This window comes from Ixodes scapularis, unplaced genomic scaffold (assembly GCF_016920785.2).
Source record: "Ixodes scapularis isolate PalLabHiFi unplaced genomic scaffold, ASM1692078v2 PGA_scaffold4__175_contigs__length_147842914, whole genome shotgun sequence".
Lineage (NCBI taxonomy): Eukaryota > Metazoa > Arthropoda > Arachnida > Ixodida > Ixodidae > Ixodes > Ixodes scapularis.
Window position 1 is genome coordinate 10,093,897 of NW_024609879.1, and position 26,123 is coordinate 10,120,019.

Sequence of the window (26,123 nt, forward strand, 5' to 3'; positions counted from 1 at the left end):
CCGTCGCCACGGGAGCACCAGGCGTCACTAGGACGTTTAGGGAAAACAACGACCGCGCGGAACGAACATCCGCCGCCGTTGAGAAATCCCGGGCACACTCACAATGTCGTCCCTGTGCCGTTGCTGCGGGTGCACCAGGCGTCATTAGCACGTTTAAGGAAAACAACGACCGCGCGGAACGAACATCCGCCGCCGTTGAGAAATCCCGGGCACACTCACAATGTCGTCCCTGTGCCGTTGCTGCGGGTGCACCAGGCGTCATTAGCACGTTTAGGGAAAACAACGACCGCGCGGAACGAACATCCGCCGCCGTTGAGAAATCCCGGGCACACTCACGATGTCGTCCCTGATGCCGTCGCCGCGCGTGCACCAGGCGTCACTAGCACGTTTAAGGAAAACAACGACCGCGCGGAACGAACATCCGCCGCCGTTGAGAAATCCCGGGCACACTCACGATGTCGTCCCTGTGCCGTCACCGCGGGTGCACCAGGCGTCACTAGCACGCTTAGCGAAAACAACGACCGCGCGGAACGAACATCCGCCGCCGTTGAGAAATCCCGGGCACACTCACGATGTCGTCCCTGATGCCGTCGCCGCGGGTGCACCAGGCGTCACTAGCACGCTTAGCGAAAACAACGACCGCGCGGAACGAACATCCGCCGCCGTTGAGAAATCCCGGGCACACTCACGATGTCGTCCCTGATGCCGTCGCAGCGGGTGCACCAGGCGTCACTAGCACGCTTAGCGAAAACAACGACCGCGCGGAACGAACATCCGCCGCCGTTGAGAAATCCCGGGCACACTCATGATGTCGTCCCTGATGCCGTCGCCGCGGGTGCACCAGGCGTCACTAGCACGCTTAGCGAAAACAACGACCGCGCGGAACGAACATCCGCCGCCGTTGAGAAATCCCGGGCACACTCACGATGTCGTCCCTGTGCCGTCACCGCGGGTGCACCAGGCGTCACTAGCACCCTTAGCGAAAACAACGACCGCGCGGAACGAACATCCGCCGCCGTTGAGAAATCCCGGGCACACTCACGATGTCGTCCCTGATGCCGTCGCCGCGGGTGCACCAGGCGTCACTAGCACCCTTAGCGAAAACAACGACCGCGCGGAACGAACATCCGCCGCCGTTGAGAAATCCCGGGCACACTCACGATGTCGTCCCTGATGCCGTCGCCGCGGGTGCACCAGGCGTCACTAGCACGCTTAGCGAAAACAACGACTGCGCGGAACGAACATCCGCCGCCGTTGAGAAATCCCGGGCACACTCACGATGTCGTCCCTGATGCCGTCGCCGCGGGTGCACCAGGCGTCACTAGCACGCTTAGCGAAAACAACGACCGCGCGGAACGAACATCCGCCGCCTTTGAGAAATCCCGGGCACACTCACGATGTCGTCCCTGTGCCGTCACCGCGGGTGCACCAGGCGTCACTAGCACGCTTAGCGAAAACAACGACCGCGCGGAACGAACATCCGCCGCCGTTGAGAAATCCCGGGCACACTCACGATGTCGTCCCTGATGCCGTCGCCGCGGGTGCACCAGGCGTCACTAGCACCCTTAGCGAAAACAACGACCGCGCGGAACGAACATCCGCCGCCGTTGAGAAATCCCGGGCACACTCACGATGTCGTCCCTGTGCCGTCACCGCGGGTGCACCAGGCGTCACTAGCACCATTAGCGAAAACAACGACCGCGCGGAACGAACATCCGCCGCCGTTGAGAAATCCCGGGCACACTCACGATGTCGTCCCTGATGCCGTCGCCGCGGGTGCACCAGGCGTCACTAGCACGCTTAGCGAAAACAACGACCGCGCGGAACGAACATCCGCCGCCGTTGAGAAATCCCGGGCACACTCACGATGTCGTCCCTGTGCCGTCACCGCGGGTGCACCAGGCGTCACTAGCACGCTTAGCGAAAACAACGACCGCGCGGAACGAACATCTGCCGCCGCTGAGAAATCCCGGGCACACTCACGATGTCGTCCCTGATGCCGTCGCCGCGGGTGCACCAGGCGTCACTAGCACCCTTAGCGAAAACAACGACCGCGCGGAACGAACATCCGCCGCCGTTGAGAAATCCCGGGCACACTCACGATGTCGTCCCTGATGCCGTCGCCGCGGGTGCACCAGGCGTCACTAGCACGCTTAGCGAAAACAACGACCGCGCGGAACGAACATCCGCCGCCGTTGAGAAATCCCGGGCACACTCACGATGTCGTCCCTGATGCCGTCGCCGCGGGTGCACCAGGCGTCACTAGCACCCTTAGCGAAAACAACGACCGCGCGGAACGAACATCCGCCGCCGTTGAGAAATCCCGGGCACACTCACGATGTCGTCCCTGTGCCGTCGCCGCGGGTGCACCAGGCGTCACTAGCACCCTTAGCGAAAACAACGACCGCGCGGAACGAACATCCGCCGCCGTTGAGAAATCCCGGGCACACTCACGATGTCGTCCCTGATGCCGTCGCCGCGGGTGCACCAGGCGTCACTAGCACGCTTAGCGAAAACAACGACTGCGCGGAACGAACATCCGCCGCCGTTGAGAAATCCCGGGCACACTCACGATGTCGTCCCTGATGCCGTCGCCGCGGGTGCACCAGGCGTCACTAGCACGCTTAGCGAAAACAACGACCGCGCGGAACGAACATCCGCCGCCGTTGAGAAATCCCGGGCACACTCACGATGTCGTCCCTGTGCCGTCACCGCGGGTGCACCAGGCGTCACTAGCACGCTTAGCGAAAACAACGACCGCGCGGAACGAACATCCGCCGCCGTTGAGAAATCCCGGGCACACTCACGATGTCGTCCCTGATGCCGTCGCCGCGGGGGCACCAGGCGTCACTAGCACGCTTAGCGAAAACAACGACCGCGCGGAACGAACATCCGCCGCCGTTGAGAAATCCCGGGCACACTCACGATGTCGTCCCTGTGCCGTCACTGCGGGTGCACCAGGCGTCACTAGCACGCTTGGCGAAAACAACGACCGCGCGGAACGAACATCCGCCGCCGTTGAGAAATCCCGGGCACACTCACGATGTCGTCCCTGATGCCGTCGCCGCGGGGGCACCAGGCGTCACTAGCGCCATTAGCGAAAACAACGACCGCGCGGAACGAACATCCGCCGCCGTTGAGAAATCCCGGGCACACTCACGATGTCGTCCCTGATGCCGTCACCGCGGGTGCACCAGGCGTCACTAGCACGCTTAGCGAAAACAACGACCGCGCGGAACGAACATCCGCCGCCGTTGAGAAATCCCGGGCACACTCACGATGTCGTCCCTGTGCCGTCACCGCGGGTGCACCAGGCGTCACTAGCACGCTTAGCGAAAACAACGACCGCGCGGAACGAACATCCGCCGCCATTGAGAAATCCCGGGCACACTCACGATGTCGTCCCTGATGCCGTCGCCGCGGGTGCACCAGGCGTCACTAGCACCCTTAGCGAAAACAACGACCGCGCGGAACGAACATCCGCCGCCGTTGAGAAATCCCGGGCACACTCACGATGTCGTCCCTGATGCCGTCGCCGCGGGTGCACCAGGCGTCACTAGCACGCTTAGCGAAAACAACGACCGCGCGGAACGAACATCCGCCGCCGTTGAGAAATCCCGGGCACACTCACGATGTCGTCCCTGATGCCGTCGCCGCGGGTGCACCAGGCGTCACTAGCACGCTTAGCGAAAACAACGACCGCGCGGAACGAACATCCGCCGCCGTTGAGAAATCCCGGGCACACTCACGATGTCGTCCCTGATGCCGTCGCCGCGGGTGCACCAGGCGTCACTAGCACGCTTAGCGAAAACAACGACCGCGCGGAACGAACATCCGCCGCCGTTGAGAAATCCCGGGCACACTCACGATGTCGTCCCTGATGCCGTCACCGCGGGTGCACCAGGCGTCACTAGCACCATTAGCGAAAACAACGACCGCGCGGAACGAACATCCGCCGCTGTTGAGAAATCCCGGGCACACTCACGATGTCGTCCCTGATGCCGTCGCCGCGGGTGCACCAGGCGTCACTAGCACGCTTAGCGAAAACAACGACCGCGCGGAACGAACATCCGCCGCCGTTGAGAAATCCCGGGCACACTCACGATATCGTCCCTGATGCCGTCGCCGCGGGTGCACCAGGCGTCACTAGCACGCTTAGCGAAAACAACGACCGCGCGGAACGAACATCCGCCGCCGTTGAGAAATCCCGGGCACACTCACGATGTCGTCCCTGATGCCGTCGCCGCGGGTGCACCAGGCGTCACTAGCACGCTTAGCGAAAACAACGACCGCGCGGAACGAACATCCGCCGCCGTTGAGAAATCCCGGGCACACTCACGATGTCGTCCCTGATGCCGTCGCCGCGGGTGCACCAGGCGTCACTAGCACGCTTAGCGAAAACAACGACCGCGCGAAACGAACATCCGCCGCCGTTGAGAAATCCCGGGCACACTCACGATGTCGTCCCTGATGCCGTCGCAGCGGGTGCACCAGGCGTCACAAGCACGCTTAGCGAAAACAACGACCGCGCGGAACGAACATCCGCCGCCGTTGAGAAATCCCGGGCACACTCACGATGTCGTCCCTGATGCCGTCGCCGCGGGTGCACCAGGCGTCACTAGCACGCTTAGCGAAAACAACGACCGCGCGGAACGAACATCCGCCGCCGTTGAGAAATCCCGGGCACACTCACGATGTCGTCCCTGATGCCGTCGCCGCGGGTGCACCAGGCGTCACTAGCACGCTTAGCGAAAACAACGACCGCGCGGAACGAACATCCGCCGCCGTTGAGAAATCCCGGGCACACTCACGATGTCGTCCCTGATGCCGTCGCCGCGGGTGCACCAGGCGTCACTAGCACGCTTAGCGAAAACAACGACCGCGCGAAACGAACATCCGCCGCCGTTGAGAAATCCCGGGCACACTCACGATGTCGTCCCTGATGCCGTCGCAGCGGGTGCACCAGGCGTCACTAGCACGCTTAGCGAAAACAACGACCGCGCGGAACGAACATCCGCCGCCGTTGAGAAATCCCGGGCACACTCACGATGTCGTCCCTGATGCCGTCGCCGCGGGTGCACCAGGCGTCACTAGCACGCTTAGCGAAAACAACGACCGCGCGGAACGAACATCCGCCGCCGTTGAGAAATCCCGGGCACACTCACGATGTCGTCCCTGATGCCGTCGCCGCGGGTGCACCAGGCGTCACTAGCACGCTTAGCGAAAACAACGACCGCGCGGAACGAACATCCGCCGCCGTTGAGAAATCCCGGGCACACTCACGATGTCGTCCCTGATGCCGTCGCCGCGGGTGCACCAGGCGTCACTAGCACGCTTAGCGAAAACAACGACCGCGCGAAACGAACATCCGCCGCCGTTGAGAAATCCCGGGCACACTCACGATGTCGTCCCTGATGCCGTCGCAGCGGGTGCACCAGGCGTCACTAGCACGCTTAGCGAAAACAACGACCGCGCGGAACGAACATCCGCCGCCGTTGAGAAATCCCGGGCACACTCACGATGTCGTCCCTGATGCCGTCGCCGCGGGTGCACCAGGCGTCACTAGCACGCTTAGCGAAAACAACGACCGCGCGGAACGAACATCCGCCGCCGTTGAGAAATCCCGGGCACACTCACGATGTCGTCCCTGATGCCGTCGCCGCGGGTGCACCAGGCGTCACTAGCACGCTTAGCGAAAACAACGACCGCGCGGAACGAACATCCGCCGCCGTTGAGAAATCCCGGGCACACTCACGATGTCGTCCCTGATGCCGTCGCCGCGGGTGCACCAGGCGTCACTAGCACGCTTAGCGAAAACAACGACCGCGCGAAACGAACATCCGCCGCCGTTGAGAAATCCCGGGCACACTCACGATGTCGTCCCTGATGCCGTCGCAGCGGGTGCACCAGGCGTCACTAGCACGCTTAGCGAAAACAACGACCGCGCGGAACGAACATCCGCCGCCGTTGAGAAATCCCGGGCACACTCACGATGTCGTCCCTGATGCCGTCGCCACGGGTGCACCAGGCGTCACTAGCACGCTTAGCGAAAACAACGACCGCGCGGAACGAACATCCGCCGCCGTTGAGAAATCCCGGGCACACTCACGATGTCGTTCCTGATGCCGTCGCCGCGGGTGCACCAGGCGTCACTAGCACGCTTAGCGAAAACAACGACCGCGCGGAACGAACATCCGCCGCCGTTGAGAAATCCCGGGCACACTCACGATGTCGTCCCTGATGCCGTCGCCGCGGGTGCACCAGGCGTCACTAGCACGCTTAGCAAAAACAACGACCGCGCGGAACGAACATCCGCCGCCGTTGAGAAATCCCGGGCACACTCACGATGTCGTCCCTGATGCCGTCGCCGCGGGTGCACCAGGCGTCACTAGCACGCTTAGCGAAAACAACGACCGCGCGAAACGAACATCCGCCGCCGTTGAGAAATCCCGGGCACACTCACGATGTCGTCCCTGATGCCGTCGCAGCGGGTGCACCAGGCGTCACTAGCACGCTTAGCGAAAACAACGACCGCGCGGAACGAACATCCGCCGCCGTTGAGAAATCCCGGGCACACTCACGATGTCGTCCCTGATGCCGTCGCCGCGGGTGCACCAGGCGTCACTAGCACGCTTAGCGAAAACAACGACCGCGCGAAACGAACATCCGCCGCCGTTGAGAAATCCCGGGCACACTCACGATGTCGTCCCTGATGCCGTCGCCGCGGGTGCACCAGGCGTCACTAGCACGCTTAGCGAAAACAACGACCGCGCGGAACGAACATCCGCCGCCGTTGAGAAATCCCGGGCACACTCACGATGTCGTCCCTGATGCCGTCGCCGCGGGTGCACCAGGCGTCACTAGCACGCTTAGCGAAAACAACGACCGCGCGGAACGAACATCCGCCGCCGTTGAGAAATCCCGGGCACACTCACGATGTCGTCCCTGATGCCGTCGCCGCGGGTGCACCAGGCGTCACTAGCACGCTTAGCGAAAACAACGACCGCGCGGAACGAACATTCGCCGCCGTTGAGAAATCCCGGGCACACTCACGATGTCGTCCCTGATGCCGTCGCCGCGGGTGCACCAGGCCTCACTAGCACGCTTAGCGAAAACAACGACCGCGCGGAACGAACATCCGCCGCCGTTGAGAAATCCCGGGCACACTCACGATGTCGTCCCTGATGCCGTCGCCGCGGGTGCACCAGGCGTCACTAGCACGCTTAGCGAAAACAACGACCGCGCGAAACGAACATGCGCCGCCGTTGAGAAATCCCGGGCACACTCACGATGTCGTCCCTGATGCCGTCGCAGCGGGTGCACCAGGCGTCACTAGCACGCTTAGCGAAAACAACGACCGCGCGGAACGAACATCCGCCGCCGTTGACAAATCCCGGGCACACTCACGATGTCGTCCCTGATGCCGTCGCCGCGGGTGCACCAGGCGTCACTAGCACGCTTAGCGAAAACAACGACCGCGCGAAACGAACATCCGCCGCCGTTGAGAAATCCCGGGCACACTCACGATGTCGTCCCTGATGCCGTCGCCGCGGGTGCACCAGGCGTCACTAGCACGCTTAGCGAAAACAACGACCGCGCGAAACGAACATCCGCCGCCGTTGAGGAATCCCGGGCACACTCACGATGTCGTCCCTGATGCCGTCGCCGCGGGTGCACCAGGCGTCACTAGCACGCTTAGCGAAAACAACGACCGCGCGAAACGAACATCCGCCGCCGTTGAGAAATCCCGGGCACACTCACGATGTCGTCCCTGATGCCGTCGCCGCGGGTGCACCAGGCGTCACTAGCACGCTTAGCGAAAACAACGACCGCGCGAAACGAACATCCGCCGCCGTTGAGAAATCCCGGGAACACTCACGATGTCGTCCCTGATGCCGTCGCCGCGGGTGCACCAGGCGTCACTAGCACGCTTAGCGAAAACAACGACCGCGCGAAACGAACATCCGCCGCCGTTGAGAAATCCCGGGCACACTCACGATGTCGTCCCTGATGCCGTCGCCGCGGGTGCACCAGGCGTCACTAGCACGCTTAGCGAAAACAACGACCGCGCGAAACGAACATCCGCCGCCGTTGAGAAATCCCGGGCACACTCACGATGTCGTCCCTGATGCCGTCGCCGCGGGTGCACCAGGCGTCACTAGCACGCTTAGCGAAAACAACGACCGCGCGAAACGAACATCCGCCGCCGTTGAGAAATCCCGGGCACACTCACGATGTCGTCCCTGATGCCGTCGCCGCGGGTGCACCAGGCGTCACTAGCACGCATAGCGAAAACAACGACCGCGCGGAACGAACATCCGCCGCCGTTGAGAAATCCCTGGCACACTCACGATGTCTTCCCTGTGCCGTCGCCACGGGAGCACCAGGCGTCACTAGCAGGCTTAGCGAAAACAACGACCGCGCGGAACGAACATCCGCCGCCGTTGAGAAATCCCGGGCACACTCACGATGTCGTCCCTGTGCCGTCGCCGCGGGTGCACCAGGCGTCACTAGCACGCTTAGCGAAAACAACGACCGCGCGGAACGAACATCCGCCGCCGTTGAGAAATCCTGTGCACACTCACAATGTCGTCCCTGTGCCGTCGCCACGGGAGCACCAGGCGTCACTAGCACGCTTAGCGAAAACAACGACCGCGCGGAACGGACATTCGCCGCCGTTGAGAAATCCTGTGCACACTCACGATGTCGTCCCTGTGCCGTCGCCACGGGAGCACCAGGCGTCACTAGCACGCTTAGCGAAAACAACGACCGCGCGGAACGAACATCCGCCGCCGTTGAGAAATCCCGGGCACACTCACGATGTCGTCCCTGATGCCGTCGCCGAGGGTGCACCAGGCGTCACTAGCACGCTTAGCGAAAACAACGACCGCGCGGAACGAACATCCGCCGCCGTTGAGAAATCCCGGGCACACTCACGATGTCGTCCGTGATGCCGTCGCCGCGGGTGCACCAGGCGTCACTAGCACGCTTAGCGAAAACAACGACCGCGCGGAACGAACATCCGCCGCCGTTGAGAAATCCCGGGCACACTCACGATGTCGTCCCTGATGCCGTCGCCACGGGAGCACCAGGCGTCACTAGCACGCTTAGCAAAAACAACGACCGCGCGGAACGGACATTCGCCGCCGTTGAGAAATCCTGTGCACACTCACGATGTCGTCCCTGTGCCGTCGCCACGGGAGCACCAGGCGTCACTAGCACGCTTAGCGAAAACAACGACCGCGCGGAACGAACATCCGCCGCCGTTGAGAAATCCCGGGCACACTCACGATGTCGTCCCTGATGCCGTCGCCGAGGGTGCACCAGGCGTCACTAGCACGCTTAGCGAAAACAACGACCGCGCGGAACGAACATCCGCCGCCGTTGAGAAATCCCGGGCACACTCACGATGTCGTCCCTGATGCCGTCGCCGCGGGTGCACCAGGCGTCACTAGCACGCTTAGCGAAAACAACGACCGCGCGGAACGAACATCCGCCGCCGTTGAGAAATCCCGGGCACACTCACGATGTCGTCCCTGATGCCGTCGCCGCGCGTGCACCAGGCGTCACTAGCACGTTTAAGGAAAACAACGACCGCGCGGAACGAACATCCGCCGCCGTTGAGAAATCCCGGGCACACTCACAATGTCGTCCCTGTGCCGTTGCTGCGGGTGCACCAGGCGTCATTAGCACGTTTAAGGAAAACAACGACCGCGCGGAACGAACATCCGCCGCCGTTGAGAAATCCCGGGCACACTCACAATGTCGCCTCTGTGCCGTTGCTGCGGGTGCACCAGGCGTCATTAGCACGTTTAGGGAAAACAACGACCGCGCGGAACGAACATCCGCCGCCGTTGAGAAATCCCGGGCACACTCACGATGTCGTCCCTGATGCCGTCGCCGAGGGTGCACCAGGCGTCACTAGCACGCTTAGCGAAAACAACGACCGCGCGGAACGAACATCCGCCGCCGTTGAGAAATCCTGTGCACACTCACGATGTCGTCCCTGATGCCGTCGCCGAGGGTGCACCAGGCGTCACTAGCACGCTTAGCGAAAACAACGACCGCGCGGAACGAACATCCGCCGCCGTTGAGAAATCCCGGGCACACTCACGATGTCGTCCCTGATGCCGTCGCCGCGGGTGCACCAGGCGTCACTAGCACGCTTAGCGAAAACAACGACCGCGCGGAACGAACATCCGCCGCCGTTGAGAAATCCCGGGCACACTCACGATGTCGTCCCTGATGCCGTCGCCACGGGAGCACCAGGCGTCACTAGGACGTTTAGGGAAAACAACGACCGCGCGGAACGAACATCCGCCGCCGTTGAGAAATCCCGGGCACACTCACAATGTCGTCCCTGTGCCGTTGCTGCGGGTGCACCAGGCGTCATTAGCACGTTTAAGGAAAACAACGACCGCGCGGAACGAACATCCGCCGCCGTTGAGAAATCCCGGGCACACTCACAATGTCGTCCCTGTGCCGTTGCTGCGGGTGCACCAGGCGTCATTAGCACGTTTAGGGAAAACAACGACCGCGCGGAACGAACATCCGCCGCCGTTGAGAAATCCCGGGCACACTCACGATGTCGTCCCTGATGCCGTCGCCGCGCGTGCACCAGGCGTCACTAGCACGTTTAAGGAAAACAACGACCGCGCGGAACGAACATCCGCCGCCGTTGAGAAATCCCGGGCACACTCACGATGTCGTCCCTGTGCCGTCACCGCGGGTGCACCAGGCGTCACTAGCACGCTTAGCGAAAACAACGACCGCGCGGAACGAACATCCGCCGCCGTTGAGAAATCCCGGGCACACTCACGATGTCGTCCCTGATGCCGTCGCCGCGGGTGCACCAGGCGTCACTAGCACGCTTAGCGAAAACAACGACCGCGCGGAACGAACATCCGCCGCCGTTGAGAAATCCCGGGCACACTCACGATGTCGTCCCTGATGCCGTCGCAGCGGGTGCACCAGGCGTCACTAGCACGCTTAGCGAAAACAACGACCGCGCGGAACGAACATCCGCCGCCGTTGAGAAATCCCGGGCACACTCATGATGTCGTCCCTGATGCCGTCGCCGCGGGTGCACCAGGCGTCACTAGCACGCTTAGCGAAAACAACGACCGCGCGGAACGAACATCCGCCGCCGTTGAGAAATCCCGGGCACACTCACGATGTCGTCCCTGTGCCGTCACCGCGGGTGCACCAGGCGTCACTAGCACCCTTAGCGAAAACAACGACCGCGCGGAACGAACATCCGCCGCCGTTGAGAAATCCCGGGCACACTCACGATGTCGTCCCTGATGCCGTCGCCGCGGGTGCACCAGGCGTCACTAGCACCCTTAGCGAAAACAACGACCGCGCGGAACGAACATCCGCCGCCGTTGAGAAATCCCGGGCACACTCACGATGTCGTCCCTGATGCCGTCGCCGCGGGTGCACCAGGCGTCACTAGCACGCTTAGCGAAAACAACGACTGCGCGGAACGAACATCCGCCGCCGTTGAGAAATCCCGGGCACACTCACGATGTCGTCCCTGATGCCGTCGCCGCGGGTGCACCAGGCGTCACTAGCACGCTTAGCGAAAACAACGACCGCGCGGAACGAACATCCGCCGCCTTTGAGAAATCCCGGGCACACTCTCGATGTCGTCCCTGTGCCGTCACCGCGGGTGCACCAGGCGTCACTAGCACGCTTAGCGAAAACAACGACCGCGCGGAACGAACATCCGCCGCCGTTGAGAAATCCCGGGCACACTCACGATGTCGTCCCTGATGCCGTCGCCGCGGGTGCACCAGGCGTCACTAGCACGCTTAGCGAAAACAACGACCGCGCGGAACGAACATCCGCCGCCGTTGAGAAATCCCGGGCACACTCACGATGTCGTCCCTGTGCCGTCACCGCGGGTGCACCAGGCGTCACTAGCACGCTTAGCGAAAACAACGACCGCGCGGAACGAACATCCGCCGCCGTTGAGAAATCCCGGGCACACTCACGATGTCGTCCCTGATGCCGTCGCCGCGGGTGCACCAGGCGTCACTAGCACCCTTAGCGAAAACAACGACCGCGCGGAACGAACATCCGCCGCCGTTGAGAAATCCCGGGCACACTCACGATGTCGTCCCTGATGCCGTCGCCGCGGGTGCACCAGGCGTCACTAGCACCCTTAGCGAAAACAACGACCGCGCGGAACGAACATCCGCCGCCGTTGAGAAATCCCGGGCACACTCACGATGTCGTCCCTGTGCCGTCACCACGGGTGCACCAGGCGTCACTAGCACGCTTAGCGAAAACAACGACCGCGCGGAACGAACATCCGCCGCCGTTGAGAAATCCCGGGCACACTCACGATGTCGTCCCTGATGCCGTCGCCGCGGGTGCACCAGGCGTCACTAGCACCCTTAGCGAAAACAACGACCGCGCGGAACGAACATCCGCCGCCGTTGAGAAATCCCGGGCACACTCACGATGTCGTCCCTGTGCCGTCGCCGCGGGTGCACCAGGCGTCACTAGCACCCTTAGCGAAAACAACGACCGCGCGGAACGAACATCCGCCGCCGTTGAGAAATCCCGGGCACACTCACGATGTCGTCCCTGATGCCGTCGCCGCGGGTGCACCAGGCGTCACTAGCAGGCTTAGCGAAAACAACGACTGCGCGGAACGAACATCCGCCGCCGTTGAGAAATCCCGGGCACACTCACGATGTCGTCCCTGATGCCGTCGCCGCGGGTGCACCAGGCGTCACTAGCACGCTTAGCGAAAACAACGACCGCGCGGAACGAACATCCGCCGCCGTTGAGAAATCCCGGGCACACTCACGATGTCGTCCCTGTGCCGTCACCGCGGGTGCACCAGGCGTCACTAGCACGCTTAGCGAAAACAACGACCGCGCGGAACGAACATCCGCCGCCGTTGAGAAATCCCGGGCACACTCACGATGTCGTCCCTGTGCCGTCACCGCGGGTGCACCAGGCGTCACTAGCACGCTTAGCGAAAACAACGACTGCGCGGAACGAACATCCGCCGCCGTTGAGAAATCCCGGGCACACTCACGATGTCGTCCCTGATGCCGTCGCCGCGGGGGCACCAGGCGTCACTAGCACCATTAGCGAAAACAACGACCGCGCGGAACGAACATCCGCCTGTTGAGAAATCCCGGGCACACTCACGATGTCGTCCCTGTGCCGTCACTGCGGGTGCACCAGGCGTCACTAGCACGCTTAGCGAAAACAACGACCGCGCGGAACGAACATCCGCCGCCGTTGAGAAATCCCGGGCACACTCACGATGTCGTCCCTGATGCCGTCGCCGCGGGGGCACCAGGCGTCACTAGCACCATTAGCGAAAACAACGACCGCGCGGAACGAACATCCGCCGCCGTTGAGAAATCCCGGGCACACTCACGATGTCGTCCCTGATGCCGTCACCGCGGGTGCACCAGGCGTCACTAGCACGCTTAGCGAAAACAACGACCGCGCGGAACGAACATCCGCCGCCGTTGAGAAATCCCGGGCACACTCACGATGTCGTCCCTGTGCCGTCACCGCGGGTGCACCAGGCGTCACTAGCACGCTTAGCGAAAACAACGACCGCGCGGAACGAACATCCGCCGCCGTTGAGAAATCCCGGGCACACTCACGATGTCGTCCCTGATGCCGTCGCCGCGGGTGCACCAGGCGTCACTAGCACCCTTAGCGAAAACAACGACCGCGCGGAACGAACATCCGCCGCCGTTGAGAAATCCCGGGCACACTCACGATGTCGTCCCTGATGCCGTCGCCGCGGGTGCACCAGGCGTCACTAGCACGCTTAGCGAAAACAACGACCGCGCGGAACGAACATCCGCCGCCGTTGAGAAATCCCGGGCACACTCACGATGTCGTCCCTGATGCCGTCGCCGCGGGTGCACCAGGCGTCACTAGCACGCTTAGCGAAAACAACGACCGCGCGGAACGAACATCCGCCGCCGTTGAGAAATCCCGGGCACACTCACGATGTCGTCCCTGATGCCGTCGCCGCGGGTGCACCAGGCGTCACTAGCACGCTTAGCGAAAACAACGACCGCGCGGAACGAACATCCGCCGCCGTTGAGAAATCCCGGGCACACTCACGATGTCGTCCCTGATGCCGTCACCGCGGGTGCACCAGGCGTCACTAGCACCATTAGCGAAAACAACGACCGCGCGGAACGAACATCCGCCGCTGTTGAGAAATCCCGGGCACACTCACGATGTCGTCCCTGATGCCGTCGCCGCGGGTGCACCAGGCGTCACTAGCACGCTTAGCGAAAACAACGACCGCGCGGAACGAACATCCGCCGCCGTTGAGAAATCCCGGGCACACTCACGATGTCGTCCCAGATGCCGTCGCCGCGGGTGCACCAGGCGTCACTAGCACGCTTAGCGAAAACAACGACCGCGCGGAACGAACATCCGCCGCCGTTGAGAAATCCCGGGCACACTCACGATGTCGTCCCTGATGCCGTCGCCGCGGGTGCACCAGGCGTCACTAGCACGCTTAGCGAAAACAACGACCGCGCGGAACGAACATCCGCCGCCGTTGAGAAATCCCGGGCACACTCACGATGTCGTCCCTGATGCCGTCACCGCGGGTGCACCAGGCGTCACTAGCACCATTAGCGAAAACAACGACCGCGCGGAACGAACATCCGCCGCTGTTGAGAAATCCCGGGCACACTCACGATGTCGTCCCTGATGCCGTCGCCGCGGGTGCACCAGGCGTCACTAGCACGCTTAGCGAAAACAACGACCGCGCGGAACGAACATCCGCCGCCGTTGAGAAATCCCGGGCACACTCACGATGTCGTCCCTGATGCTATCGCCGCGGGTGCACCAGGCGTCACTAGCACGCTTAGCGAAAACAACGACCGCGCGGAACGAACATCCGCCGCCGTTGAGAAATCCCGGGCACACTCACGATGTCGTCCCTGATGCCGTCGCCGCGGGTGCACCAGGCGTCACTAGCACGCTTAGCGAAAACAACGACCGCGCGGAACGAACATCCGCCGCCGTTGAGAAATCCCGGGCACACTCACGATGTCGTCCCTGATGCCGTCGCCGCGGGTGCACCAGGCGTCACTAGCACGCTTAGCGAAAACAACGACCGCGCGAAACGAACATCCGCCGCCGTTGAGAAATCCCGGGCACACTCACGATGTCGTCCCTGATGCCGTCGCAGCGGGTGCACCAGGCGTCACTAGCACGCTTAGCGAAAACAACGACCGCGCGGAACGAACATCCGCCGCCGTTGAGAAATCCCGGGCACACTCACGATGTCGTCCCTGATGCCGTCGCCGCGGGTGCACCAGGCGTCACTAGCACGCTTAGCGAAAACAACGACCGCGCGGAACGAACATCCGCCGCCGTTGAGAAATCCCGGGCACACTCACGATGTCGTCCCTGATGCCGTCGCCGCGGGTGCACCAGGCGTCACTAGCACGCTTAGCGAAAACAACGACCGCGCGGAACGAACATCCGCCGCCGTTGAGAAATCCCGGGCACACTCACGATGTCGTCCCTGATGCCGTCGCCGCGGGTGCACCAGGCGTCACTAGCACGCTTAGCGAAAACAACGACCGCGCGAAACAAACATCCGCCGCCGTTGAGAAATCCCGGGCACACTCACGATGTCGTCCCTGATGCCGTCGCAGCGGGTGCACCAGGCGTCACTAGCACGCTTAGCGAAAACAACGACCGCGCGGAACGAACATCCGCCGCCGTTGAGAAATCCCGGGCACACTCACGATGTCGTCCCTGATGCCGTCGCCGCGGGTGCACCAGGCGTCACTAGCACGCTTAGCGAAAACAACGACCGCGCGGAACGAACATCCGCCGCCGTTGAGAAATCCCGGGCACACTCACGATGTCGTCCCTGATGCCGTCGCCGCGGGTGCACCAGGCGTCACTAGCACGCTTAGCGAAAACAACGACCGCGCGGAACGAACATCCGCCGCCGTTGAGAAATCCCGGGCACACTCACGATGTCGTCCCTGATGCCGTCGCCGCGGGTGCACCAGGCGTCACTAGCACGCTTAGCGAAAACAACGACCGCGCGCAACGAACATCCGCCGCCGTTGAGAAATCCCGGGCACACTCACGATGTCGTCCCTGATGCCGTCGCAGCGGGTGCACCAGGCGTCACTAGCACGCTTAGCGAAAACAACGACCGCGCGGAACGAACATCCGCCGCCGTTGAGAAATCCCGGGCACACTCACGATGTCGTCCCTGATGCCGTCGCCGCGGGTGCACCAGGCGTCACTAGCACGCTTAGCGAAAACAACGACCGCGCGGAACGAACATCCGCCGCCGTTGAGAAATCCCGGGCACACTCACGATGTCGTCCCTGATGCCGTCGCCGCGGGTGCACCAGGCGTCACTAGCACGCTTAGCGAAAACAACGACCGCGCGGAACGAACATCCGCCGCCGTTGAGAAATCCCGGGCACACTCACGATGTCGTCCCTGATGCCGTCGCCGCGGGTGCACCAGGCGTCACTAGCACGCTTAGCGAAAACAACGACCGCGCGAAACGAACATCCGCCGCCGTTGAGAAATCCCGGGCACACTCACGATGTCGTCCCTGATGCCGTCGCAGCGGGTGCACCAGGCGTCACTAGCACGCTTAGCGAAAACAACGACCGCGCGGAACGAACATCCGCCGCCGTTGAGAAATCCCGGGCACACTCACGATGTCGTCCCTGATGCCGTCGCCGCGGGTGCACCAGGCGTCACTAGCACGCTTAGCGAAAACAACGACCGCGCGGAACGAACATCCGCCGCCGTTGAGAAATCCCGGGCACACTCACGATGTCGTCCCTGATGCCGTCGCCGCGGGTGCACCAGGCGTCACTAGCACGCTTAGCGAAAACAACGACCGCGCGGAACGAACATCCGCCGCCGTTGAGAAATCCCGGGCACACTCACGATGTCGTCCCTGATGCCGTCGCCGCGGGTGCACCAGGCGTCACTAGCACGCTTAGCGAAAACAACGACCGCGCGGAACGAACATCCGCCGCCGTTGAGAAATCCCGGGCACACTCACGATGTCGTCCCTGATGCCGTCGCCGCGGGTGCACCAGGCGTCACTAGCACGCTTAGCGAAAACAACGACCGCGCGAAACGAACATCCGCCGCCGTTGAGAAATCCCGGGCACACTCACGATGTCGTCCCTGATGCCGTCGCAGCGGGTGCACCAGGCGTCACTAGCACGCTTAGCGAAAACAACGACCGCGCGGAACGAACATCCGCCGCCGTTGAGAAATCCCGGGCACACTCACGATGTCGTCCCTGATGCCGTCGCCGCGGGTGCACCAGGCGTCACTAGCACGCTTAGCGAAAACAACGACCGCGCGAAACGAACATCCGCCGCCGTTGAGAAATCCCGGGCACACTCACGATGTCGTCCCTGATGCCGTCGCCGCGGGTGCACCAGGCGTCACTAGCACGCTTAGCGAAAACAACGACCGCGCGAAACGAACATCCGCCGCCGTTGAGAAATCCCGGGCACACTCACGATGTCGTCCCTGATGCCGTCGCAGCGGGTGCACCAGGCGTCACTAGCACGCTTAGCGAAAACAACGACCGCGCGGAACGAACATCCGCCGCCGTTGAGAAATCCCGGGCACACTCACGATGTCGTCCCTGATGCCGTCGCCGCGGGTGCACCAGGCGTCACTAGCACGCTTAGCGAAAACAACGACCGCGCGAAACGAACATCCGCCGCCGTTGAGAAATCCCGGGCACACTCACGATGTCGTCCCTGATGCCGTCGCGCGGGTGCACCAGGCGTCACTAGCACGCTTAGCGAAAACAACGACCGCGCGAAACGAACATCCGCCGCCGTTGAGGAATCCCGGGCACACTCACGATGTCGTCCCTGATGCCGTCGCCGCGGGTGCACCAGGCGTCACTAGCACGCTTAGCGAAAACAACGACCGCGCGAAACGAACATCCGCCGCCGTTGAGAAATCCCGGGCACACTCACGATGTCGTCCCTGATGCCGTCGCCGCGGGTGCACCAGGCGTCACTAGCACGCTTAGCGAAAACAACGACCGCGCGAAACGAACATCCGCCGCCGTTGAGAAATCCCGGGAACACTCACGATGTCGTCCCTGATGCCGTCGCCGCGGGTGCACCAGGCGTCACTAGCACGCTTAGCGAAAACAACGACCGCGCGAAACGAACATCCGCCGCCGTTGAGAAATCCCGGGCACACTCACGATGTCGTCCCTGATGCCGTCGCCGCGGGTGCACCAGGCGTCACTAGCACGCTTAGCGAAAACAACGACCGCGCGAAACGAACATCCGCCGCCGTTGAGAAATCCCGGGCACACTCACGATGTCGTCCCTGATGCCGTCGCCGCGGGTGCACCAGGCGTCACTAGCACGCTTTGCGAAAACAACGACCGCGCGAAACGAACATCCGCCGCCGTTGAGAAATCCCGGGCACACTCACGATGTCGTCCCTGATGCCGTCGCCGCGGGTGCACCAGGCGTCACTAGCACGCTTAGCGAAAACAACGACCGCGCGAAACGAACATCCGCCGCCGTTGAGAAATCCCGGGCACACTCACGATGTCGTCCCTGATGCCGTCGCCGCGGGTGCACCAGGCGTCACTAGCACGCTTAGCGAAAACAACGACCGCGCGGAACGAACATCCGCCGCCGTTGAGAAATCCCGGGCACACTCACGATGTCGTCCCTGATGCCGTCGCCGCGGGTGCACCAGGCGTCACTAGCACGCTTAGCGAAAACCACGACCGCGCGGAACGAACATCCGCCGCCGTTGAGAAATCCCGGGCACACTCACGATATCGTCCCTGACGCCGTCGCCGCGGGTGCACCAGGCGTCACTAGCACGCTTAGCGAAAACAACGACCGCGCGGAACGAACATCCGCCACCGTTGAGAAATCCCGGGCACACTCACGATGTCGTCCCTGATGCCGTCGCCGCGGGTGCACCAGGCGTCACTAGCACGCTTAGCGAAAACAACGACCGCGCGGAACGAACATCCGCCGCCGTTGAGAAATCCCGGGCACACTCACGATGTCGTCCCTGATGCCGTCGCCGCGGGTGCACCAGGCGTCACTAGCACGCTTAGCGAAAACAACGGCCGCGCGAAACGAACATCCGCCGCCGTTGAGAAATCCCGGGCACACTCACGATGTCGTCCCTGATGCCGTCGCAGCGGGTGCACCAGGCGTCACTACACTGTAAAAAACAATCCCGTCAAATTACGCAAATTGCCATTTAATTTTTGATGCCGGTACAATTTCCGTTGTCTTGCATAACGGTCCCAGCATTATCTAGGTATTACGTGCATGACAGTAATGAGGCCCTACGGTTTTTGCCCGTAACTTGACCCGTAGAAGCATGGCGGAAAACCGTAACTCTCATGCACGTGATCCACAGATACGGGAATTGTTCCGGCATCGAAAATTAGCTGGCGTGTTGTCCGTAACTTGCGACGGCAAAAAACCGTAACGGTTAATGACTGAGCTGCACGTGATGTGCAACGACTGAAATCGTTCCGGCATCGAAAATTAGCTGGCGCGTTGTCCGTAACTTGCAACGGCAAAAAACTGTAAATCTCAATCACTGAGCTGTACGTGATGTGCCAAAACAGGAATCGTTCCTGCATCCAAAATTAGCAGGTGTGTTGTCCACACCTTGCAGCGATGGCCACAGCCTGTTGAACTGCTAGCTGCAGTGATTTAACAAAATGGATGTCTAAGTGAACAATAAATATAGCATTTTACTGCTTATTTATTGTTCACTGAGATATCGGTTTTGTTAAATCACTGCAGCTAACATTTTAACAGGCTCTGGCCATTGCAGCAATGTGCGGACAACACGCCGGCTAATTTTTAATGTCGGAACGATTCCCGTCGTCACTCATGATGTGTAGCTCAGTGATTGAGAGTTACAGCTTTCTGCCGCTGCAAGTTACAGACAACACGTAAACTATTTTTTGATGCGGGAACAATTCAAATTAAATATCTAGAGCCCAGGGAATGTGACTAGGCTGCGGGTCCAAGTTCTTTCAGGAGTTAATGCCAGCTGCGCATCCCAGAGATTAACAGCTGCTTAAACACGGTGTTAGAAATTTCAAGGAAGTGCACACAAGATACAGCCTTAAGTAAAACATGTTCATACCTTTATTCTTAAGAAATAATTAGTGGGCCACGTCCAGCTTTCCTGTGGAAGGCAATCTCTAATTTTCTGAGCAATCAAGTCCATAGGAAGAATTACAGAACCTGGAAAACAAAACAAAAAATGTGGAATGTGGTTAGGTTATGAACAGAATGTGATGACAGAATAAACCTCCCAATTTCCGCAAACTATGAGTTACAGGTAAGGGCATTGAAGGAGCCTCAGCTGAACTCTGGCGGGCACTGAACAGTGAAACCAACTTGTGACTTGTGATATGAAACCAATTTAACAAGGGAAGTTAGAAAAATTCCTTTGAAGACAGAATTTCCGCATCCAATAAGTTACTTCAAGTTTGTTGCCATGAGTTAATTTCAGAAGTTACTGCCAGCTGTGCCTCCCAGACATAATTAAACACCGTGTTAGTGGGGTTGTGCGAATATTCGGAATTTCGAACTGTACTTTCAAATAATACACTATTCTATATTCGCTTTGAAAAGAACTGTGCTGTTCGTGTTTCTCAAAGTGTTGGTTGCGGTGGGCTAGTCCCGTTGAGTGCGCTTCTTACCGCGCACTGTTGCACTGCGGAGAAGCAATACCGGCGGAAGCGAGCTCCGCGGGTGTTGCTTTTCCGCTGTGCAACGGGCTGTATTTGAAAATAAATGGAAACTTTGTGAATGTGCATATCTACTTTGTAGTAAAAGTTTCGAAATTAAACCAACTGTTATGCAAGAGTATACTATCTTAGGCAGAGATGCCCTTACAACCTGCGTTCCTCATGCGCGATTCATTCTTTTAGAGCACAGCTCTTAGGCGACCGTTTCAGGCTTGAGCGGCGTCGCCATAATCGCGCTTTGCATTATGGGAAGTTTCCCATAATGATGTCACGAAGGTTACCCTTGTGAGGGTTACGAGGGTTAGGGACGAGGCTTATCCTCACGAGGGTCACAAGCGTTACCCTCACAAGGGTTGCGAGAATTAGTTACCCTCGAAAGGGTCACCCTCACGAGGGTCACGAGGGTTACTCTCACGAGGATCACCCTCACAGGGGTCATGAGGGTTATGAGAGTTACCCTCACGAGGGTCACCCCCCTGAAGTCCCGTGACCTGCCCCCACAAGGTCACGCGACCTCAGGGAGTCACCTATCCCTCAGTACCCTTCCATCCTCCTCCTCAAGAGCTGCGCTCTTATCCTGCGTTACAGGGAGTCGTAAACGTCTTTCATTTTTTAACTCAAATTAACGAAAGATTATTTTATATAGCAAGATTTGTAAATTCACTCAATTGGACATCTCTATAGGATTCATCTTATGTCAAATCCATCGTTTACTTGCCATTCCAAGACATCAGAACTTCTGAAGTCACAGTTCATAAATATAGATAGATTAAACTTTGCTTATAAACAAACAAGTGGAACAACGTTCACAAGTTTAGCTGGGTTTTCGTCTAAGGACTATGCAATGATAGTAAAAAGCATGGAAAAACTATTCAATATTCAAATCGAAAATATTCGGCCAATACTTCTATTTGCTTCTAACTCAAAATCATTTATTCGCACAAGACTACGTGTTAGTAAGAAATTTCAAGCAGGTGCACGTAAGATGCAGTATAAAGTGAAACATGTTCATACCTTTATTCTTGAGAAATAATTAGTGGGCCACGTCCAGCTTTCGTTTGGAAGGCAATCTAACTTCCAGAGCAATCAAGTGCACATGGAGAACTACAGAACCTGGAAAACAAAAAACAAAAAATGTGGAATGTGATTAGGTTATGAACAGAATGCGATGACACAATAAACCTCCCAATTTCAACAAACTATGAGTTACATGTAAGCGCATTGCAGAAGCCTCATCTTAACTCTGGCGAGCACTACAGTGAAACCAACTTGTAACTTATGATACGAAACCATTTTAACCAGGGAAGTTAGAAAAATTCCTTTGAAGACAGAATTTCCGCATCCAATAAGTTACTTCAAGTTTGTTGTCACGAGTTAATTTCAGAAGTTACTGCCAGCTGTGCCTCCCAGAGATAATTAAACACCGTGTTAGTAAGAAATTTCAAGCAAGTGCACATAAGATGCAGTACAAAGTAAAACATGTTCATACCTCTATTCTTAATATAATTAGTGGTCCATGTCCAGCTTTCACGTGGAAAGCAATCTCTAACTTCCTGAGCAATCAAGTTCTTATGGAGAACTACAGAACCTGGAAAACAAAACAAAAAAATGTGGTATGTGATTAGGTTCTGAACAGAATGTGATGACAGAACGGACCTCCCATTTGCTGCAAACTATGAGTTACACATAAGCAGTGCTTGAAGTCTCCCTTAAGTTGAGGGGGGTCCCTAAAAGAAGGGAGGAGGGCGGGAGGGGGGGGGGGATTCTAACAAAATTTATTAGATGCACATAAAATAAAACCGACTGCTGACTCTGTCCCCACCGTACCTGGAACCCTCAAAATGCTAATCCCCAAATGTCTGATTTCTGAAAACAAGCTATTTTATTGCAAGATATGATTTTGGTTTCACTAATGCTTGGGCTGTGAAGGAGGGTCCCAGATCATCCGTTAAAATCAGTGGGGGTCCGAGACCCCCTGAGACCCCTCAGACTTTAAGCGCTGCACATAAGTGCAGTGCAGGAACCTCAGCTTAATTCTGGCAGACGTTAGACAGTGAAACCAACTTGTGACTTATGCTACGAAACCATTTTAGCAAGGGAAGTTTGAAAAATGTCTTCGAAGATAAAGTTGCCGCATTCACAGAGTTTCTTTAAGCCAGCTGTCGCAAGTTAATTTCAGATGTTACTGACAAGTGCACGTCCCAGAGATAAACAGGTGCCTGAAAACCATGTTAGTAAGAAATTTCGAGGAAGTGCACACAAGATGCAGTAGGAAGTAAAACACGTGCATACCTTTATTCTTGAAAATTAATTCATGGGTCATGTCCAGCTTTCATGTGGAAGGCAATCTTCATAACTTCCAGAGCAATCAAGTCCATATGAACAACTACAGAACCTGGAAAAAAAATGTGGAATGTGGTTAGGGTCTGTATAAAATGCGATGACAAACTAAACCTCCCGATATCTCCAAGCTATGAGTTACACGTAAGTGCACTGCAGGTGCCAGTGCGATTTAAGGAAGTCCACGTCCCAGAGATAAACAGGTGCTTCAAAACCGTGTCAGTAAGAAATTTCGAGGAAGTGCACACAAGATGCAGCAGGGAGTAAAACATGTGCATACCTTTATTCTTGAGAATTAATTAGTGGGTCACGTCCAGCCTTCATGTGGAAGGCAATCATCATAACTTCTAGAGCAATCAAGTCCATATGAACAACTACAGAACCTGGAAAACAAAAAAAAAAGCGGGATGTGGTTAGGTTCTAAATAGAATGCGATGACAAACTAAACCTCCCGATATCTGCAAACTATGAGTTACACGTAAGTGCACTGCAGGTGCCAGTGTAATTTAAGAAAGCTGTAAACTCCAAATGAAACTACTTGAAAGGGGCATGGACACAGAAATTAGGCAAGTTAGAGTATTTGTTACATGACAACACCTATTGGACATACACGAAACATTTCAGAATATTTAAAACTCCAATAATTACAAAATTATTTTTTTAATGGTCATCATTTTTATCTGGGGACCAGGATACCTTGACACAACTCCTACTGTGGCGACGGCAGCTCGTCGATAAACCACGTGACTCTAACTGAGACGTTAAACAATCTGTCTTTCGTCGTTCTCTACCCGCGTTCGCCACGCCAAGCCTGTTCGTTACTCAGGCTCTGTACCTCTTTCTTCTTCTTCCGTCTCCCTTAATAAGTGACATTGAATTCGAAGGAGCAAGCTGTGCCAGATATTCCAACTTCCCAAAACTTGGGAGGGAAAAGTGGGACAAAGGAACTTAGTTGAGGCGAGGGACGCCTGGCCGCCTTCTGATCCATGCCTGAAAGTGCATACAAGAGATCTACGAGTGGCACCGCCCCGCAGCTTGGGACTGACTGGGGACACTGATGGGACAAGGCAGATGTCTTCACCAAGGCCTGCAAACATGGCTGGCTCGCTGAGTAGGTGGACCCGAGGGTCCCGCAACTAATTAGAATTTTTGTGTGAAACTAATGCATTCTTTGATAAACAAATTTGGCAGTTTTATAGTAACACGTAATGGGCTTCGGTGACATACTAAGATTTCATTTTTACTATTCCTGAAAAGTCTAGAACCATTTGAATGCTAAAATAATACCTACAGCTGTTGTTTTGTTTTACATGTACACATAAAAAATGTTTATGTGTACGTGAAATTAATGCTTAATCTTTTTAGAATGTTGTTATTGCCGCCACAAATTCTTGTTTCCCCCCTATAATGCATTCCAAGAGAATGCCCTTAAGGTAATGAACTTGAACTTGAGCTGAAGTAACTCCCATGAAACATAGCATGGATTTTTATGGTACTGCAACAACCAAAACAGAGCCACAAGTGATCCTACTCGTCAATATAATTAGGATAAAAATGCATGGTGACTAAAATTGTAGACTGGCTTGTTGATACTTCACAAAGGAAACATAAAAAACAGGTACGGATAGAAGTGACTCGGCAAACAAAAGGATCTCTCAGTGAAGGTTGCTACCAGGAATTACAGATAAACCAAAACATTGAAGATAACTTAAATCATATGGCACCACCCATGGATATCAGTTTGTGTATTGAACAGAGAAGAGAAGCAAAAAAAAAAACATTGGAAGAGGAAACACCTCCAGGTGCATTGTATGGGGGGAACAATATGTGATCCACTTTTGCATAACCTATGCAGGTCAAGCAAAGCCCTATATCAAAGACCGCCCTCGGTGTCGTGTGAACATTTGGCAGTACAGCTACCAGATGCGGTTGCATGACCGAGTTCAATAAGATCAGATAACTGCAGGCTATCAGGATAGAATCGCAAGGATATGTGGAAGCTGGTGAAATTCTGGCTCGTGACAACCACAACTGCTTCCTCATCCAGTCCATCCCTTTGTTATAAAAGGATCTTGATCACCTTCAACCAATAAACAAAAGCAAGCATCCTCAGCATTCAGGTAAGGTAGGTGGCACAGGGTGATTACTTGTTGTGTAGTATGTACCATAGAAATAAACCTGAGATGCAAATGGTGAACTGTGAGCTTAGAAATAATGTGTCACTTGTCTTTTTCTCTGTTTTTTGGGGAATCAAATTATTTACAATCTTTCTTATCTGTGCCACTTATATATAATTGAAAATGGAGGGAACCAGCTTTGTGAACATATGAAGAAAAACTATTTTCCTTGTACCGAACGATACTCCAAGTACAACTCTTAGCTACCGTAGAATACCATGCATCCGCCCATTCCACATTAAGCGCCGATATCCAAATTTTTAAGATCTTAGAAAATATGCACAGTACATTTATATGTAAAATTGTTGACCAGGCAAGCGCCCATTCCCCATTTTTTTTGCGATTATCTCTAAATTTTAAGTGGGCGCTTGCCCGGTATTTTACGGTAATACAGTAGCCTATAGTTGAAATAAAGAAGTGTTGTATCCTGCATGCCGAAAGATGCACAAAGGCTTGCCCAGTGTGATGCAGATGGACGCTGCGGGAAGCTCTTTGAGTTGAACATTGGAGATGAGTGTTACATTCTAATAGAAAACAATGCAGCCCCCGCACCCCCCTCCCCTCCCCTCCTCCCTCCCCCTTCCCCTCCCCCCCCCCCCAGTTCAACTTCAAACCATATAATTATCTCAGCATGTCTCAAAGGCAAGAAAACACAAGTGGCTAATGTTTCCATGCATTAACAGACAAAATGTAATCATCAGTGGTGAAGCTTACAAAAGAACTGCTTGTAGCAGCTTCTGCAGCAAAAAAATGGCTTTTGTAGCACATATTTCATTTAATTTATTTCACACTGCAAACTTAAGGACATGACGTCCCGA

The 26,123-nt window shown here is 57.3% G+C and overlaps 1 long non-coding RNA gene across 1 annotated transcript; it reads right to left on the reverse strand.

The window, feature by feature from the left end:
- Window positions 1-21,881: 21,881 nt before the first annotated feature.
- On the reverse strand, window positions 21,882-23,107 carry LOC115327715. The gene is made up of 3 exons (XR_003919843.4): window positions 23,081-23,107; window positions 22,278-22,376; window positions 21,882-21,901 (listed from the first exon to the last, which is right to left on the reverse strand). It is a non-coding gene; the product is annotated as an uncharacterized LOC115327715 (long non-coding RNA).
- Between the last annotated feature and the right edge of the window lie 3,016 nt (window positions 23,108-26,123).